Below are 20,975 nucleotides of genomic sequence, written 5' to 3' on the forward strand. Positions count from 1 at the left end.
ATAGTTAAGATAGTTTGGTCTGTTCATATTTTTCCTTCCAGTAGCATTCCTCAGTTATATGGGACACTTTCGATTTCTTACCTTAACATCTAAACCAAATGCACTTTTGAAACTATAGACTTGCATCACTAGGACACATGCTGTGAATTATTTTTTTTTCCAGTAACGCTAAATAGATCTCTTTACAGAGTCCTCGGGACTCCTGTGACCGATGTCTGTGAGAAAGATGAACAAAGTGAAGGCTGAAATATGTAGGTGTGGAACTGAATTTTGTTCTTTGAGTAAACTGGTTCCCTGTGATCTCAGATACGTGGGAACCATATTGTTACTCTCTGGCTGAATAATGTGTGTGTGATCACAACTGGAGAATTTTCCTTATGCCAAAAAAAGGAACACTTTCTTGAAAGTTAGAGATTTTATTTGTTTGTAAGTAAAGTCGAGCTGAAGAAATCACCTATAATCACAAAAGTTACTGCATTTTGCTTCTGTTCTTGGAATAGATCCCATAGTCGTACGTAAAACTGAGAGAGGAAATGAGCTAGCTTTTTTGTTGGGTTACTTCAACATAGAGTAGGGCTCTTTGAAATCCCTTTCCCCGAAATTGCTAATTCTCAGTCTCTTTCCTCTTACCTACCCCCACTTCTCTGAACAGAAGTAACTGTTCCTTGTGCTGCAGCCTGGTCTCCCTAGGCCTGCCTTTCTGTGGGCATCCTGCGGTTCAGTAACCTGACTACTTTACCCCTGTCACCTCCATGAACAACGTGAGGACAGAGCCTCCTTTTCATTCATCTTTTAACCCTTAATCTCCAGCGTAATGGTAGGTAGCAGGTATTGGAAAGCAGGTTTTGAATAAATGAATATGGTGTAGCAGATGGATTTCCTAAAATACTAGTATTATCCCCTCATTCCCTTAGCCCCCTGCTTCCAGCTCAGTGTGGGCTGTGAAGGTCTTTCTGATAGACCAGAAACAGATCCATAAAGGCAGATGTGTGTATTTTTATTTACAACTAAACATGATTCCACTCCAGTATTCTTGCTTGGGACATCTCATGGACATAGGAGCCTGGTGGGCTACAGTCCATGGGGTTGCAAAAGAATCAGACACGACTTAGTGACTAAACGACAACAACAAAAGATGGTTAGAAATCTAAATGAGTCTTAAAGGACTACTAAGATGTAATACTCATTCTGACTGGCACATTTCTGAAGTTTGTTAAGAATTCTGTATTATAATAGTTAGGATAGATTACCAGCTGCAGTAAACAACCTTAGATCTTATTGGCTTGTTCCAGTAAAAGTTTATCCCTCCTTATCATGACACGTGAGTGCTTTGTTCCATGCTGTTTCTTGGCTCCACACGGTTGCTCAGGAACCAGGCTCCTTGTAATACTGTTGTTTAATGTGCATCCCCCAAGGCTGCGCAGCAGAGAAAAAGAGTGGAGGATCATGCGGATGTCTTCATGTGCCAGGCCTGGCAGTGGTACCCATTCCTTGTTCTGCCGGTGTTCCGTTGGGCAGTGTTCAGTCGTGTCCTAGCCTGAGTGCAGCCAGTTAGGAAGCATGGTTTAGCTGCAGACCCAGAGAAGAGCACTGGCTTTGAGTGCACAGTGGTGTGTGTCCTGGATGCCAGCTCTAAGAAGTCTGGATAACATTCTAACACTTGGTATGCTGTAGAAGTCCTGCTGCACGTGTATGTGAAAGTGTAGCTGGAATTCTTAGAGTTTTCAGAAGAATGTTTTATCAGTTAACTATTGGTGTTGAGTTGTTTGTGTTTTAAAATTGCTGCTGCTCCTGTTTTTAATTACAAATCACAGGTAATTTAGCAGCATCATTATCAGCTAATGTTACGTGATTAACCCTGCAGTTAAATAATTTTAAAAAAAATAGTGATTTTTTTACATCAGCAATATTTAACTTTCCCAAAACCAATATTCCTGAATGTTTGTTATACCATTTTCAATAATTTGTTCATGATTAATTCTTCAACACTGGGCTATTTTCCCTCTGGAAAGTGGAAATAGGTAGGTATGTTCACCAAAGCAGATTTGCTTTTTTTTTTTTTTAAGAAGAGAGTCACAGCTAGACTGTTCTCTTAGGTGGGGACAGGTGACCAAGTTCTGGCTTACTGAAGGCTTAGTGGAAGAGAAGAATGGTCTGTCCTCCATATCCCTGGGTTCTTTGCATCCATGGAATCGAGCAATCGTGGGTCAAAAATATTTGGGGGAAAAAATTCTAGAAAGTTCCAGAAAGTAAAACTTGAACTTGCTGCTTGCTGGCAGCCATTTACACAGTATTTACCACTATTTATATAGCACTTACATTGTGTTGAGTGTTATAAGTAATCTAGAGATGATTTAAAGTATACAGGAAGGATGTGTGTAGGTTACATGCAAATACTAGGTTTTTTTATACAAGGGGCTTAAACATCTAGAGAGTTGAGTAATCTGGGGTCTTAGAACCAATACCCTACAGATACCAGCGGGTGATGTATACCAGTTTTAGGGCTAGTCCATGAAAACCTCCTATACAGCCCTCCATATTCCTTGCTTCCACCATACCCTGGACAGAAGGTTGGCAAACTAGGCTTGTAGGCCAAACCTGGCTTGCTGCCTGGTTTTTGGAAATAAGGTCTTACTGGAATGCAACTTGCCCATTTGTTTATGGATGCTTTTGTGCTGTAATAGTAGAGTTGAGTAGTTATGAAAGAGACTGTATGACCCACAAAGTCAAAAATATTTATTACTTGACCTTTTACACAGATAATCTGCTGAACCTGTACTAACTAATCTGTTGAACCTGTACTAACTAGATGGAGGTCTTTGGAGAGCCATAGATAGAATCCCTGAATGCATGTGAAAGGCCACCTCATAACAACAACTGCTGAACCTTGTTGTGAATAATAAATTTTCAGAATGTAAAATTACTGTGATGTTTGCATTTATGTATTATAGCACATAGCATCGTCATTTAGAGTTTAGGTCATAATGCCTCTTGTTCTGTTTAAGGAAGCCTAATTCAAAACACTTTCAGCGTTACTGGTTTGCAACACCAGATCCAAACTTCTGTTTCTGATTGTCAAGGATTATTGTGTTTTAGGCTTTTCTTAACTATTGAGTTTTTCTTTTACTGAACTTCACCTTTCTGTTCCAGGTGGGTTCATTTCCTTATTGCACCTCTCTACCCTGAGGTCTCTAAGCCTGGCCAGTTCCGTTCCTTGGCTCAGCTGTGGAATGCACTCTTTACTCGTCTGAGTGTCCTCAGACTGTCCTTGATGTTGAAAACTCTTTAATCCTGTCTTGATTGATAACATAGTGTTCCCTCCTGTGGAATTCTGCTGATATAGAACGTAATTGCCGAACAATGTTTATTCTGTCTCGGTTTTAGTTTTCCCAACTAACCTGTGTAAACTGTTGAACAGTTGTGCTGTATCTTCTTTGGTGGGTGCCTGCAGCACCCAGGGGCTTCCCAGATGGCTCAGTGGTACAGAATCCGCCTGCCAGTGCAGGAGAGGCAGGTTTGATCCCTGGATCGGGAAGATGCCCTGGAGAAGGAAATGGTAACCCACTCCAGTATTCTTGCCTGGAAAACCCCAGGGACGGAGGAGCCCGTGGGCAACAGCCCATGGGGTCACAAAGAGTCAGATACGACTGAGCACGTGCGCGCAGCACCCAGATCACTGCTCATCCTCAGTGCTGACCGTCAGGGGCACCTGGGTTTTTTGTTTCGTTTTGCTTAAATCTTAGTTGAGTCCTACTGCAAGGTTAAATTAGAATCTTCAGTGGGTAAGCCCGGAAATAAAAGTCAGTGTTAAAAAAAAAGACTTCCTGCTGATTCTCAGGCTTAATAGTTACTGATCTGAATTACATCATCTATTTCATAAAAGTTCAGTAAGTACTTATATATGAACAAGAATCAGGAGTTGTGCTGGTAAACTCATAGTTGAAGAGACAGTTTAGTCATATTAGCTTTGTCTGCAGGGCCCTAAGTAAGTAGAGGGATCAGTGAGGAGATCGGCTTGACTAAAACAGGGATGTGGAGAGGAGTATTTATTTGGTCGAATGGCTAAGAAACAACTAAATTATAGTAGGCATTGAAGATCAATCAGAAATGTCTGACTGTTGAGTATTTATGGCATCTGTGGATGGATTGTTTTTTAGGATTCAGGTGACACCTAGGCATCAGTCGTGATGAACAGCATTTAAAAAACATGCTTGTGTTTGTACGCTACCTGTAAGAAATTGAAGAGAACCTCGAATTTGTGATGTGTATTCTTCTGAGGTTCCAGTTTAGGACTGAAGAACTTCTCCTGCTTAAGGGAAGTCATTCATACAAGGAAAAAATTTGTAGTGTGTCTTATTCTGAAATTTAAAAAAATATATATAGTCGAGAACATAAGCCTACTCTGTAGGATGAGCTAATGCTGTTTGAGGTTAGAGGCAGCTCATTGAAGAGCAAGACCTTATGGGGAGGTATTTTTACCAGAGAATTTTGTTTTGGGAACATCCTCTTTAAGACCTGCACAAAGAACCTGCTTTGCTTTCATTATTTTCTGCCTTGTTGTAGTTGTGAAAACCATGTAAACAAACTCTTAGTTGGGCTATGAAAACTTAATGGTATATTGTATAATTCCATTCCTAGTACCCTTGACTTTATTAGAGTGTATATGCCTGTGTTTCCCTTTGCAGTATTTGCTGTGGAAGAATCTGTCCACATCTTAGCTCTGAACTTAAGCCAGTTATTTTTTAGGTCAGTGCATAGTGTCTGAGATCAAAATCTCATATTTATCATATGTACTTTACAATTTTGCATAATAGTATCAGTTCAGTTCAGTCACTCAGTCGTGTCCAACTCTTTGCAACCCCATGGACTGCAGCATGCCAGGCCTCCTTGTCCATCACCGACTCCTGGAGTTTACTCAGATTCATGTCCATTGAGTCGGTGATGCCATCCAACCATCTCATCCTCTGTTGTCCCCTTCTCCTCCTGCCTTCAGTCTTTCCCAGCATCAGGGTCTTTTCCAGTATCTTTGATGATTGTCACATGCCTTTCTTAGACTGCAAAAAAAAAAAAAAAGTTACCTAGAGTATATATTTAAATATGTTTCTAATTTTCACAGCGAAAATCACCACAGGCTTTTGAGCATGTGACGATGACTATGAAGTTGTATAGTACGTCCATTAAAAAATAGACATGTGTTTATTTTTCAGGGTTATAGTAAACAAATCATCCTAAAGAAAAGACCTTATTCATAGTTTTAAAGCCATCATTTTTATAATGTTCCTTACATTTTTTTTTCCTATTTAAATTTAAAACACAGTCTTTGGTTTAATAAACCTCACCCCACATAAGGTTTATTTTAATAGCAGTGTTTACTTTTTGTCCATATTTGTCTAATGTTAAAGATAATCTGCCTGTTATTCATGGCAGCCTATAAATCTTTTTTACACAGCTGACAATTTGTAGCTTCATTTATGAGACAGAAAACAAAAACTTTTGAGATGATTTTTAGAGCCATTAATCCATTAGTGCCCAGGGATTTACAGAATGTATCTAATGAAAGGATGACTGGGAGCCTGAAATATGTGATGTGATTAGTTCCCTTAACACTAACTAGAACTTTTATGCTTAACTCCCCAGATACGACTTGAAACTTTTTTACCCTTTGTCATCCTAATACTCATTATAATAGCTCTCATTAATTGGTACAACTCCCAGTGGGTTAATTTGAAGATACCAGCCATGCTATCCTTTTGCTAACTTACTAATGCAAATTGATATTTATAGACTTCAAAATTGAAAACAAAAAAAGCCCTAACAGAAAAGGACAAACTTTGCTAAGTTATTATTATTTTGAGCTGAGAGATTGAGATACACAGAGAATCTGTTGAGAAAAGAAAACAAGCCAAAAAAAAAAATCCATAAAAACTACTGTAGGCTAATAAACTGATGTGAAAATTTCTCAATTTACAGCACTTGACAGGTGCTAAAAGAAAAGCATCTTTAATTTTAATGTGTTGTTAGGACCTCTTTAGAGAGACTGTACAAGTTATTAACAAGGTCCTCTGAGACAGGAGACGGGTAATTAACAAGACCTATGGAGATATAGTTTAGGTAATTAACGAGCTCTTAGGCACTGGACACAGGATAACACATAGCGAGTCCAATACTTAAAGAGAACAGGTTGTTATGATATGATCAAATACAAGATGTAGAATGTAAGTCTTCTTGAAGTTTCTGATAGGAAAATACAAGATTATATTCTAGTGACCTTAATGCACTAATTTTTATAAATCAATATGTAAATTTTTTGCTTTAAGATAGAATTTGAGATAATTATTTCTTTGTAAAATCAACAAACAAGGAAGCTTGTTACATATAGATTAATAATCTTCATTAATTGCCATTAATGAACTTTGAGAACAATACATTGGAAGGACGTAACTTCTGTGATTCAGACTGCGCTGTGCGTAGTCGCTCATTCGTGTCCGACTTTTTGCGACCCCATGGACTGTAACCCCCCAGGCTCTAAATTTAGACTATTCTGTTTATTTTTCACCTATGGGCTGTTGATTAAAACTGCCTGTTCCAAATGGGCAGTCCACTTTCTTTGAGCTTTAAAATAGTCAGGATCTAGGCCAGAGAGGACTGTCTTCCATCAGTTCAGCTTTTACGTAATACGCAAGATCAGATCAGATCAGATCAGTCACTCAGTCGTGTCCGACTCTTTGCGACCCCATGAATTCCAGCACGCCAGGCCTCCCTGTCCCTCACCAACTCCCGGAGTTCACTCAGACTCACATCCATCGAGTCAGTGATGCCATCCAGCCATCTCATCCTCTGTCGTCCCCTTCTCCTCCTGCCCCCAAACCCTCCCAGCATCAGAGTCTTTTCCAATGAGTCAACTCTTTGCATGAGGTGACCAAAATACTGTAAGGGTCCCTCCCGTATTTTCTTAGGGTACCTTTAAGTCTGAGATTAGATGGTCTCAATTTCAGATACTTGGTCTAATTATTTCCTATGTAAATTTGAAATTGTTGGGGTATGAGTTGAGATCTGGTTCAGAAAACTCCCAGTCTGTAAGCCTTTATTAAAACATGCTATACTCTAAAGGTTAAGAATATGAAGAAAGCCCTTGCAGGTCTTCTAATTCATTCCATTGCTTCCTCTGTGTTGTCTGCTCAAGTCCATCAGAATGACTTTTTCTGAATTTCAGATCTCATAATCAAATGATGTTTTCAGTTTTCATTATTTTTGGATGAATAAGCTAGAACTAGGTCTTGTGCTGGAATATAGGAGGAGCCTGGCGGGCTACAGTCCATGGGGTTGCAAAGAGTCGGACATGACTGAGCAACTACACTTTCACTTTTGTATTTGCTATATATAAGGATAGCAGAGGTTATTAAGATACAAATCCTGCTCTAAGAGCTCATCAAAACAGGCACATAAAAATTAGGTCTAAATTCCATGCTAAGGACTGGCATTGTATCAGCATTGGGGTACTATGAAAGATTTTTACATTGGGTTGTGATACCATCAGAGTAATATCTTCAGTATTCTGTAGCATGGGGATTTCCTGGGGCCAGGAGTGGCAGCAGGGAGGAGGCCTTGGAGCAAGAGAACAAGTTAAGAAGTTACCATGATTGTTGAGGTGAGAGTTTGATTGAGGTCACTTGGCAGTGAGGATGGAAAGAAGGGAACATCTCTGAGATACATTTCTGGACTAACATAGATGGGATTTGACCATTCTGCCTGTGTGTGTGTGTAGGGGAGGGATGTTGGGGGACTGGTAAAGGAGAAAAAATGAGGAGGATCATTTAAGTGATATGTCTTTAATCAATGTCTTAAATTTGATGAATCACAGTACTGTAAGAACTGTATTGTAGCAATGTCAGATCTTTAGTCTTTGAATCAAACTTGGCATTCCAGTCTTGATGAAGAGGTTTGAGTTTTTTGTGTTTTTAATGTGATGCTGTTTATTTTAGAATTTTGTTTTTAGAGAATAGGACTTACATATTTTGAGTTATTGGAGACAAGGAAGTTAGTGTCAACCTAATAACAGTTCATGAGAGTTTGTTTTTGAAACCTGGAAAATACTTCAGGTTCTTTGAACTCAGGAATGCACATTTCTATAACTGCTTGTGGACTTAATGCATTAAAAGTGTATTCACCTTAACACTGTTATTACTCCATGCATTTCTCTCCAGTGGCTTTGGCTTTACCAAGTCTTGCCCCTTGGGATCCCTTTTGTCAGTTTCTCACTAAGAATAACTTTTCTTTCTTTTACGCTTTTCCCTTGTTTGTGCACCGCTTTTGTAGGCCGCCTGCTTCGGTGTTTAGAGCATTTCTTTTTGGACCGCTGTGTCCACATCACCTGTGGTTACCCTTCATAACAATAAAGCTTTAATTTTTTAAATACAGGTGCTATTTCTATATATTTAACATGTGGTGGTAGTGTTACCTGTGGCCAGAGTGTTTTAAATAGCTGCTGGTGATAGAAATTAATTAATTTGATTTGGAATTGATAGGAAGCAATTAATTTGATTTGGAAATCATCTTCCTTATATGCATTTAGCTAGTTTCTAAGAATATTAGGATTCAGACATTTGACATTTGTCTCCTTGAACTTATATTTTAAATATAAATTATCTTTGATTTGATATACTAATACAATTCAGTATTATATAACAGAAGCTTCCCAGGTGACTGAATGGAAAACAATCTGCCTGACAATGCAGGAGATGTAGGAAATGATGATTCGATCCTGGGTGGGGAAGATTCCCCTGGAGGAGGAAATGGCAACTGACTTTAGTATTCTTGCCTGGACAATTACATGGACAGAGGAGCTTGGCGGGCTGCAGTCCATGGGATCGCAAAGATCCCAGCATGACTTAGTGGACTGAGCGTGCGCACATGCACACACATCATATAACAGATAATAATTATAATGTAAATGTATTCAAATCAATATAAATATTAAAGTACAGTATTATGTAACTACTTTAAATATAGTATACAACAAATAAAAATGTTTTATGTATTTTATATATTTATTTTAAGCTTAGATATCTTTCTGACAAAGTGCTAATACTACTTAATAGCAATTACATGGGTCAGTTTACCCAGAATAAAACTTAATTCAAATTGCCAATTTTTAAAGGTCATTTCAACAAACATGTTTGTAAAACTCTACAGGGGCTGGAGGTGGATGAGTGAAGATGAGATTCATAGGTTACAAGTAGCCTCCTAAGCTAGGGAGTGGGACGTGTAAGCAGTGACCAGTAATCCAGGCCGAGTGAACTGTGTTGAATACGGTTTGTTATGAGAAGGGAGGAAGAGCTTGCTAGAGATTGGGAAGTGCTTCTTCAAGGAAGAGGCCTTTGAACTTTTGTTCTTGACCATTGAACGAGATTTTTCAACTTGGGGAATGAGTAGACAGAGTAGTTTTTAGTACATAGCAAGGAAGCTTATTTTAAAAATTGAGAGATGCATTTTGAAAGAATGTTTTATAACAGTGACTATATACTGTTTTGTCTTTAATTGTCTGCTAACTACCTAGTAATTTTACCATTGCTTTTCTAGTTGGAGTCGTAGTCTGTCTGTCGTTCCCTGCCTGGTAGGTTCCTGAGGAAGTGTGTTTGCTCCTTTAGGCTACCAGGAGCCAATTAGTGAGTGCCCTGCAGCAGCTCTGCGTTAAGAATAACAGCCTCTTTGTTATGGAGCCTGGTGTGGGAATGGGGATATTCAGGTTAATCACATGTTTTGTTTACTTGAGGTGTACAATATATTGTTTCATGTAGATTTTTTCACTTTCAAAGAAATTAAGTTTCCCAAATAAATTAAAAATGGAGATCGTACCAGATATAACTTCATGTTTGATTCATAAGATATATTTGATTAACTACTTCTACCAGAGGACTTTTCAGTGTTATGTAAAAGTATAAATACAGTCATAGTAGAATATCCTAAAGCAAGTATAGGATAGGTATCAAGAATTCAGGTTTAGGACTCAGGTCTGGATTTGAGTCTCTTGAATAGCTGTCTGACCTTACTTAGCCTTTCTAAGCCTCATTGTAAAATGGGATAACAGCCTTGGTGTTATGGAAGAAATTACGTGATGTTAGGCACCATAAAGTGCTAAAGGTAGGTTTGCCACGTGGTAAAGCTGGAAATGGTAGCTCTTGCTGTGGTCTTACTACAAAGCATCTGTAGAATCTAGTAACGATTGCTTTAAATAAGTTAAATTATTTACAAGTAACTATATTCTCAGCTTTAAAAATCATAAATCATAAAAGAACTTAGGAGTTCATATTTTTCGCTGACTGATAAAGAACATACATTTGGTAAAAAGAAATAGACATAAAAATTCTTTTCAATGTGTATGTTCAGTAATAATCTTTGATGAAATAAACTGTGTACCACATTGAAATTAAGTAAAAATATTCCCTATTTAAGTAGAAAATTTATGACTTTGAAGGCAGTGTATAATCCCGTGTTCAGAAATTATTACATAACACTAATAAGAACAGTGCAGGGTAAATATCTAAGCTGTGGCTTAACCTTAAAGCTTGATGAGTTTTTCTAAACTCACATGACTGAGTTCAAATTAAATTGTTCAAAGCTATCAGAGTAAGAAGGATAACTGCTGCTTATGGAAAACTCCTCAAAGTTTTGAGTCTGCTTTGGGAAAAGGCTTCCCTGCCTTAGGAAATTCACACAGGTATTAGTATATCCCTTCTAACCAAATAAGTGGGTACTTGTCTTATAAATGTTATTTTCTTTTAAAAGTTCTTGTTGGGAAGAAGAGGCTAGAAAGTATTTTTACATGGAACAATAATTTTTTTTCTGGCAAAATTACACAATGTTAGAGTCCTAGAAAACCAGCTCTTAACTTGCCAAGACTTCTTAAGGCTGGGCTTTTCAGCCTAAGGTGTAGCATAGCCAGAAATCTCCCAGTCACCCTAGCAGCTCTGCTTCCAAGGAGGATACATACACCGAGCCTGGGGTTTGTGTCACCCTGAGGAGAGGCCCCAGGAAGTCCAGTGGCCTCGTGTACCTCGTCTTGAAAGCTCTGCAGAGATGATGGTTTAAGGAAGCAGGTGCTTTCTGGCCACAACCCCTTGCAGGATGTTCTTGAACATTGGAGGCCGTCCTGGTGACCAGAGGGTGCCAAGGCTTCTTTTCCAGAACTTGGGCTTCCTGGTGGCTCAGACGGTCAAGAATCTGCCTGCAATGCAGGAGACCCCAGGTTTGATCCCTGGAGAAGGAAATGGCAACCCACTCTAGTATTCTTGCTTGAGTAATCCCATAGACAGAGGATCCTGGTGGGCTACAGTCCATAGAGTTGAAGAGTCACACTGAGCAGCTAATACTTTGACTTTGTTTTTGGCTTTGTCGTGGGTGCAGAGCCAGCTTGTGGTACTTTTGGCCAGGGGCACTGTGCGCCAACTTGCTTTTGTCCCCTCTTTCATGGAAGAGTTACCTCTGCCTAGATTGTCTTCAGCCTGTCAGGAAAAGGCTGATCAAGGCTGGGTTGGTCTTGATCACAGAGAGAGCCTGTGCTGGGTCTGGCCCTGTGAAGGGCCCTGGTGCCTTGTTCTCATCACTCCTGCCCAGTTTCACTGTTGGGCTTCCAGAGTAAACAGAACTTGCTTCCTACCCGTTCCCCATACCCTCAAAAAGACTCCAGTGAATATATGGCAGACAGTGGGCCACAGTCTACTCAGAGCAACAGGATAATCACAACACAATTTCCCAGACTGACAAGGTTCCTCAAAATTTAAGGAGAAAAGATTTTTTTGTGTTAAAACAAACATGATTATGGTGTGGAATAAAATGTAAAAATCTACCTGAATTTTTAAGTTAAATTTTAGATGTCAAGGCAATCTATGCTTGTTGTCACGTTTATTCTCATGCATCAGGCAGAATACTAACGAGAACAGAGTTTGAGAAGCTTAGTTTTAAAGAAATGGCAAACTCTCGGAATTCATAGGGCTTGTGTTTGGAAATTCGTAAGTTGATCGACTATTTTTTTATTTTGTTGTCTGCTATTCAGTTTAACTACATTTTATTTATAACTAATTCTTTTTTCATCAGGAAAAAACCGTAAGTTAAACTTGATCAAACATAATATTCTTGATGAAACATGCCTTAATTTCATGGATATCCTTCAGTCCTCAATGTTTTAGGACTTTGTTAATAACATAGAGATTTCCATACCATGATAGAGAAGCAGCTAGGTCTGAGTTTGCTGTCCATGATCTGTGGTGTCACTGACCACAATTTCTTAATTATCTTGCCTACGAGATCTCATAAAAGATACCCTGTGAGAATAATAATAAGTAAATTACTGTTAATCCCCACGGACATTTATGTGTTAGGTTCTGTTTTGCCATCCAGGTATCAGTGTGCATGCCCAGTCCCAGGAGAGATAATGGAGTATTTTAATCTCTAGTAACATTAATTTGATTTGGTACTCACTTCCCCCAACTCCCCCTTCAAAAGAAAGGAAAAAAGCAGTGTTGAGTTGCACCTTGACTCTTAAGCCCTATTTGCATGTGTAATAGACAAAATCATGCCGAAGGTTTTGTTTTTTAGTGGAATCTCTCTACCAGCACTTCATTTTTAAAGGCTTTTATAAAAGGAATTGTTAACATTCTTTGAACTCCTTTAACATTGAACCTCTATAAATTGTTTTCAGGATTTACCAGAGAATTTTCAATTTAATCTGTATTGTGATCAAATACCCAAAGTGGTAGACCTGGTTGGTAAACTGGCTAGTGGAATGGATTTTATTAGAAGTCACCAGTTTGAAACTTATTTCAATTCATATTGGCAGTTTTAAGTATCAGAGTAATTATATCTTAAAAAGAATGAACCGCCCCCCGAGTAATACGCTCTCAGGTCTAGATCAAAGTGATCTTCATTATTGAGAAAATTGATTTCCTCTGCTCTTTGGGGACTTGATTATTTCCTGTTGAAGCCTTTATTGATCACCTATTTATTCAGTCAATTATTAGCTCAATTTTTATTAAGCACTGGCTATTAATTTATTCAACATACGTTTGTTAAGCATCTGCCATACCCTAGGTACTGTGTCAGATGTTTGGACTGAAAAGATTGAGATATTGTTCCCTTTCTTCAAGGAGCCTGTGGTAGAAAGGAATAGAGAGTTCAGGGATTAAGATAAATACCCAAAATGCAGACTTAAAAAACAATTGTTTATAGAGCAGTTTGAGATCACAGCAGAATTGAGCAGAAGGTACAGAGATTTCCCATATCATCCTACAATCACAGATACAGCTTCTTCCATTATGAACATTCCCCACTAGAGTGGTAAATGTTTGTTAAAACTGAGGGACCTACATTGACACATCAGAACTATACACAGTCTGTGGTTTACATTAGGGTTCATTCTTGGTGTGCTATATTCTGTGGCTTTTGACAAATGTGTAATGACATGCCTCCATCTTTATAGTATCATATGGAGTATTTCCACTGCTGTACAAATCTTTTGTGCTCTGCCTATTGACTGGTCCCTCCTCCCCGACCCCTGGAAACTACTGATCTTTTTACTGTTTCTATAGTTTTTGCCTTTTCCAGAAGGTCACATAGTCAGAATCGTACAGTCTGTGTAGACTTTTCAGCTTGGCTCCTTTCACCTAGTGACGTGCACTTAAGGTTCCTCCACATTCTTTTCCTGACCTGAGAGCTTATCCATTCATTTCTTAGCACTGGGTAGTATTCCACTGTCTGGACGTACCAGTTTATCCACTTAGCTACTGGAGGACATCTTGAGTGCCTCCAAGTTTTGGCAGTTAGGAATAAAGTTTCTGCAAGCATTTGTGTGCAGGCTTTTGTGTGGACGTGATTTTCAGCTTCTCTGGGTGGACACCGTGGCGCGCAGGGGCTGGCCTGTGTGGTCAGTGCTCCCGTTGCCCCACACCTGCGTCCGCCTTAGGTGGTGTCCGTGCTGTTGGTGTTGCGGATTTTGGCCTTTCCGGTAGGTGTGTGATGGTATCTCATTGTTTGCATTTGTTTTTCCTCAGTAGCATATGTTGGACATCTTTTTATGCCTAATGCCATCTGTATGTCTTCTTTGATGAGATCTGTTGGAATCTTTGGCCTGTTTTTAAATCGGATTATTATTGTTGACTTTTAAGAGTTCTTTGTATATTTTGATAACAGTCCTTTATATCAGATATCTTCTTCATATATCTTCTCTCAGTCTGTGACTTGACTTTTCATTCTAGTAACAGTTTTTTTTTTTTTTTTTGTACAGCAGAAGTTTTTAATTTTAATTAAGTTCAACTTGTAAATTTTTTCTTTCTTCATGGATCATGCCTTTAGTGTAATATCTGAAAAATGATTACCATACCCAAGATCATCTACATTTTCTTTGTGTTATCTTTTAGGAGTTTTGTAATTTTGTCCTTTACATTTGGGTCTGTGATTGATTTTGAGTTAATTTTTATGAAGGATGTAAGGTCTGTATCTAGGATCATACACTTTACATTGGATTTAGCACTTTGTCATGTAAAAAAATGTTCCATTTTAAATCTCTTTTAATCCTAATTTTTTGAAATAGGTAATGAAATTTTTGTTTCCTAATTAAGAATAAATTATATACGAAATGTAGAGCAATTTAATAGGTTGTACCTGGGTGCTGAGTGGTGGGCAGTAAGTTTGAAAAGATATAATTAAGCACAATAGGCTTTGAAAGCCAGGCTAAGAAATTTTGTTATTGTCCTGGAGGACGTGGGAGGCCAGTTCTTTGAAAGAAGGATGACGAGGTTAGACTTGAGCTTTAGAATATCCTACCCACGCCTGTTGCATAGCTAGATGGGATGGAAGGAGGGTGGTAGAGCCTGAGAGGAAGCTGTTACTGTGGTCCAGGCTGTTTTAGTGTAGGTTGTCATGTGGTCTCATGAGCAGAAGGGTAACCAACATTGGAAATGAGTAGCAAGGAAACAATGAGAGATCCACGTCCAGAAGCTGAGTGGGGAGAAGCTGGCTGCCTGCTGATGAGGCATGCAAGCTGAAGGCTGGAGTCAGGGGTGCCTCTGAGGCAAGACTTCACCTTTTTGTACCAGAAGAGGAAAGTCAGACAGAACTGATAGAAGAGTCAAGGTGATGATGGGCTAGGGACAACTTTGAGGCGCAAGTAATATACCCAGTCTGAGACTGAACAGACTTTTGTAAAGGAGGTATTGTTACAAAGGATAAAGCAGTTGTGGTTGAAGATTAAAGATGTAGCCGTCATCAGTCCACATAGTGGTGGCAGCTGAAGTAGAGGGAAGATACGAAATCACCAAGGTAGAGTGGAAAAAGAAGTTTGAAAGCAGAACCTTTAGAAATAGCTAGTGTCTTCCACCTAGGGCAGAATGAGGAAGATGACAGGTAGTCAGAAACATAGGAGAAAATTTAGGCCATCACAGATCACAGATCTCAGAAAGAGAGAATACTCTTCAAAGAGAACTGAGAGGTTAAAGAGAATGAGGCTGTTGCTGTAAATAAAAGTGATTTGTTGTTAACCTTCATAAAAGCGGCGGTGAGGATGTGTTTCAGGTTAGTTACAAAGGTGAGTCAGTGAAGTAACAAAGACGGCAGGAGGGGCTTGGGAGGAGTTAGAGATTGGCAAAATGAAAGTGAGGAAACATCTGAGGGATGATGGGCTAAGTATGCTCTGGTGAGAGGGGTGAGTAAATGCAGATGGATTAGGAAACAACTGGGATGTTGGGGGTCCACAGAGCGGGTCCGATAGGAGCAAGGGAGCGGGAGAATCCGAAGGTGCGATGGATCAGATGGGATTTCGCCTATGAGATCTTACTGTGGGAGACTGTATTCCAGTGTGTTGATTCCTGTTCCTTGGGAAACATGTTTAAAGGAGTTCTGTTCATGAAAATGTGTTATATATTGGAAGGTGCCATAATAAAGTATAGTAGTAGTATTCAAATCCCAGTCACTTCAGTTATACCATTTCAGAACTGCAGTTTGGTTTTCTTTCTTTTTTATTTTAAATTATTGAGTGAACAGTGTATGGCGTTTATTGTGTATTCTTACATCAGTTAAATTCCTAGCAGGAAACAGATGACACACTCAAAGTGAGTAATTGAAGAAAGTTGAATGAAGAGACCGCGTATGGAGGGCTGGCTGGGGTTGGGACACCAAGGAAGGCTATTGTAGCACTAGGGACCTGCCGTGTCTGGAAGGGACTGCCACACACAGTGTGAAGGGACAGCTGTGGCTGTTTGTACAGAAGCTACTGGCAGAGCTGTGGTGCCATGGGGCTGAGACCCCTTCTTTCTGTCCTCCAGTCTCTTGCAAGTATCTCCCAGTGGTCAAGCACAGCTGGAAACCAGTGGGCGAGGGGCCCAGGTGACGAACTTTCCAGCGATCAGCCATCTTGGGTGCAGAGATGGGCAGAATGGAGCGGGGGAGTTCAGAGGGGACAGACAAAGAAGTTCAGTACCTATTAATTTTCAGCCTTTGTTCTGTCTGTAAGAATGTCTGGGTCTTGCACTTTTCTCAGTCATTCTGATTGGAAGAATGCTCAGGAATTGTGCTGGCTGCCTTGAGACCCGCCTCTCTCAGCTTCCAGTGGAACCCTGTGTGGGAGGTGCAGTTTGTGACTAAGAGCTCGGATGGTGACCTTTGGCTGTTTTTCTCTGAATCCTGACTCTGCCCCTTAGTAACCGTGTTACCTTGAGCATTGTTATTACCTTTGCCGTGCCTGTTTCCTCTTCCGTAATGTTCAGGGATTAAGTGGGGTAGCGTGTAACGTGCTCTCCAAGGTACCTGGTATCATGGTTAAAGTCCAGTGATCCCAGTTGTGGCTTGACCAGTGCCATTACTTCCTGCCCTTGCTTCTCTGTAAAGGGCATACTTTACTTTTCCTCTTTTCACACTCATTAAAGGGTTTGTATTATAATTCTCAGTTTACACCCCTCCCCCAGAACTACATCTCTCCCGCAAATGAAGCTCCAGGTCTGCAGAGCCCCCTCTCTCAATTAAACAGGAAGATCAATATTAGGGTACCCTCCCTTGAAGAGAATTCATGTCAGGGGTTCTGCAGTAAAGTGGTACTTACTTCCTGTACAGTGTCAGGAATTAAATGGCGTTTTTAAGAAAGTTACTCCTCTACTCCCCTTCCTCTCTTTGACCCTCCCTCCCAGACAAGCAGGACACCTCCTGAATTTTGCAGATAAGTTGAATTCACTTCTTAAATACAAAATGGGTCAAGTTGTAGGCTAAAATGGACTTAGCTTTGTAACTCCAGAGAAACACATCTTGGAAAGATGTATTGTGGAAGATGTAATAATACTTGTTTTTAAATGCCTTCAGAAGAGCTTCAAGTGTTGTTATATGACTTCTCCTTGAAAGATATAAAATTCTAGAGCCGGGATTTCCACAGTTTGTATTGTCTTACACTGACAAGGCAGCTAGTTAATCAGTTTTAATAGATCTTTGTTCTATGGGTTTTGTTTTGTTTTGTTTTTGTCTTGATAAACTTTTTCACTGTTAACTGTATCTGCCCTTTCTTAGGTATTCTCACTCCAAAAGACAACAAAAGGAGTTTTAAAAAGAGAAAAGGAATGATAAAGAAAAAAACTCAGGTCACTGCCAAATGCCTTAGTGATTTCTGTAGTTTTATCACTTTATAAACGTTGGTTTGCTTTTCTGGCTTATCTGTGGGAAGCTAGTCCATAGCAGAGATTGAAGGACAGTTTTAAGTTTCACTAATTTACTTACTCCGTATTTATCCTAACTTCAAAGTAAATTTTTGTGACGTTATTGAAGAGACAGTAGTGATGCCTTGAAATATATTTGAGTACTGTGAATTAAAAATTCTTTAAAATTTGGGAATACCACAAGATAAAAAAATAAGCTTTTATTAAACTTAAAAACCTCAGAATGTTAGCGTAAAGCATTTTATTAGTTTAAAACATTTTTTAAACTATGAATTTAAACACATTTTTATCGGTCTAAAGGTACTTTAAAATCTCCTGCTGCCACCTTAATAGTCCTGATTTTGAAAAATAATTTTTTTTGAATTGTGAAGTTTAAATTTGTGTAAGACCTTTTCAGTATGAGCATGTCTGTTTATTTTTACACCTGATTTAAAAAACCTTTTCCTTAACCTGTCAACAACTCAGTTGAGCAGCCAGCCTATATTCCTCAGTGTCTTGTCTGACACGAGGATAGCAGTGCAAGGGGAAAGGTATCACAAATCGGCGCCACAAGTCGATAAATAGATACATTTTATTTCTCCCCAGGCTAATTCAATCCAGTTCAGTTAACTCTTTTTCCTCTCTTAAGGACAGATCAAAAAAGGCAGCTGTGAATGACTGGGTTGGTCGTGTGTTTGACACGTCAGTTTGTGAATATAAAGCCGACCACAGGGGACAGGTTCTGCCTTTGGATTTCAGACAATGGCCAGTCCCAGAGCTTTGGCCTCAAGTCCCAGAGCTCTGGCCTCAGATGGCTGCCTGGGCCGCGAGTGTGGGCACGCTCAGGTTACACACAGGTACAATGGCGAAGACCAGGGCTCTCTGCACTCCACACCTCCTTCCCTTCCAGTTGTGACCATTCTTGACAATTCACAGACCATTTGCAGGTTGTCTCTGAGTTTCACTTTCATCCCATAGGCTAATGCCATTGGATTGTACATACTATTAGCTTTGTGATTTTGGTAAAATTTTTGTCCTAAATGTCTTGTTCCTTTAAAACTTTTATTACAATAAGTATAATATGAGCATTTCTATTTCTTAGTCTAATAATGCATTCCTGAGACATGTAATGAGATTTATACAGCTGTAATACTGTTTATTCTTTAAGGATGTGATGGGATCGACGTATTCCGCCAGGCTCCTCTCTCCGTGGAATTCTCCAGGCAAGAATACTGGAGTGGGTTGCCATTCTTTTCTCCAGGGGATCTTCCCAACCCAGGGATCGAATCCTGGTCTCCTGCATTGTAGGCAGACTGTTTAACATCTGAGCCACCAGGGAAACCCCTATGAAACATCTAGTAGCATTTATGAAAGATGAAATTCGTCAGAAGTGACCTGCTGCTCTGTGGATCAGCTCCAGGGGCCTCATCCCCTACATGACTACCCTTCACGGGCTCCCTCCCATCCTGCTGCCTGTGTGCTGGTCTCCTTGGTGTCCTGCAGTAGCAGACAATACAGGGCCTCCCTGTGCTCTTTCTCTGGCTTGCCAAGCCTATCTTTCATGCAGTGTTAAGTCCTACTTTTTCCTGGACTTAGATGCTCCTTGGCTAATTTGCTGCACTAGAATGCCTCCTTCCTCTAGGGGGTCCAAGAATTTAACTCAGGAGTGCTCTCTTCCGCCTGCAGGGGCACATCTCCTGTGTGCTTACTCAAAACATTGTGTGTCTCATGCTTCAAGCCCTGTGTGTTCAGGGCTTCACCGGTGTAGCCGGTGCTCACTAAGTGGATCCATGAGCAGAAAACAGGGCTAGGCCTGTGTCACTTCCACCACTCACCTCCTGTACCACCTCCCAGAAGCTGCCTAACCTCTCTGTGACTCATTTCCTTCTTTTGAAAATGAAGATCATACCTACCTTAAGGGTTATGAAGATGAAATGAGTTAATTTTGGTTAAAGTGCTTATTATTAAACACAGTGTCTGGCACAGTATAAGCGATATGTAAATATTCATTCAATAAATTAATTTACTGAACATGTGCTGTCTGCTAGCCACGGTGCTGAGTGTTTTACCTGGGATCATCTCATTTGATCTTCCCAAGAGTCCTACATGGGACTGTTGCATTCCTCCTGTTAGCATTCCCATTTTACAGATGAGGGAACCCAGACACACTCAAAGGCAAGTGTGTAAAGGGAAAAAGCAGGATTTGAGTTCACACCACCACCTCTCTGCCTGTAACCACTGTGGTGTGCTGTCAGCCCATCAGTTTGTCCTCGAGAGTATCACAGTCGAATGGAGAGAGCCACCGCAGAATGCGTTTCTTGACCTATCAGAGAACAGCACACTGAGATAATGGGCAAGAAGAGAGAGTCCTGAGGTCCCTGATGTTGACCTCCTTGGACCAGAAACCGGGGAGGATGGGAACCACATGTGTTATCAGCTGCTCCCGAGCCACTGTGGGCCTAGGGGTACACATGATGATGTATTTTGGATTTGTTTTTGTTTTTTTCTAAGCCACTTTTTTGTCAGACTTTTGAGGCTTTGCCGGTACAGGGACTCCAGTCTGGGACCGCACAGAACACCATAAAGATAGTGAGGTACTGGGTATGAGAAAATGTGTCAGCCAAACTGGCCTGTAAATGGTGCATCGTTGGTATTTAAAACATGTCTCAATCTTCCCTACCATGTCACCAGGCTCTACTGAGATGCCAAATTTATCCACAGGAGTTCTAGGCAGAAGAGGTCAGCAACCAGTTCTGGTAGCTACTACCACAAACCTTTAGTCATAACAAATGAAACCTTGGATATATGAGAAACTCTCTCAAGGTGGTCATACATGCACACATGCCCTGTGGATTTACAGCTTGGGACATATACTTGTGAAAATAGATATTTTTCCGTGTGAAAATAGATATTTTTCTGTGCCCAGACTTTTCATGCACGCAGTCAAAAGTTTTCAAAGTGAATTTCTTCAAAGGATTCCAGTTACTTGCACAGATAATGAAAAAATAAATAAATATATATATATATATCTTTTACAGTGAAGTCTTTTTGTGGGGCTGTGGGGATTAAAAACGTTCCTAGGACATTAATGCTTTGTAGAGGTTCTGATGGCTAATAGTCATTAAGTGCTGGGTAAAAATTAAACTTGAATAGCAACGATGAAATATTTACTCAGCAGATGGCTTTGAAGTTTAGCTTCTTTTTGGTTGCAGTCCCCTTCCTAATGGACACGTGTTAAAGAGGAAAATGATTATAACATTCAGCTGTGATGTTTTCATCCTCTGCATGGAAGAAATCCATTTTGTTTTG

General features: G+C 39.9%; 1 protein-coding gene across 1 annotated transcript in view; it reads left to right on the forward strand.

Moving 5' to 3' along the window:
- RAB11FIP2 (RAB11 family interacting protein 2) overlaps positions 1–20,975 on the forward strand; it is a 44,061-nt gene that overhangs the window by 11,842 nt on the left and 11,244 nt on the right. The gene's annotated exons all lie outside the window — the stretch shown is intronic.

This window comes from Bos mutus, chromosome 26, assembly GCF_027580195.1.
Source record: "Bos mutus isolate GX-2022 chromosome 26, NWIPB_WYAK_1.1, whole genome shotgun sequence".
Lineage (NCBI taxonomy): Eukaryota > Metazoa > Chordata > Mammalia > Artiodactyla > Bovidae > Bos > Bos mutus.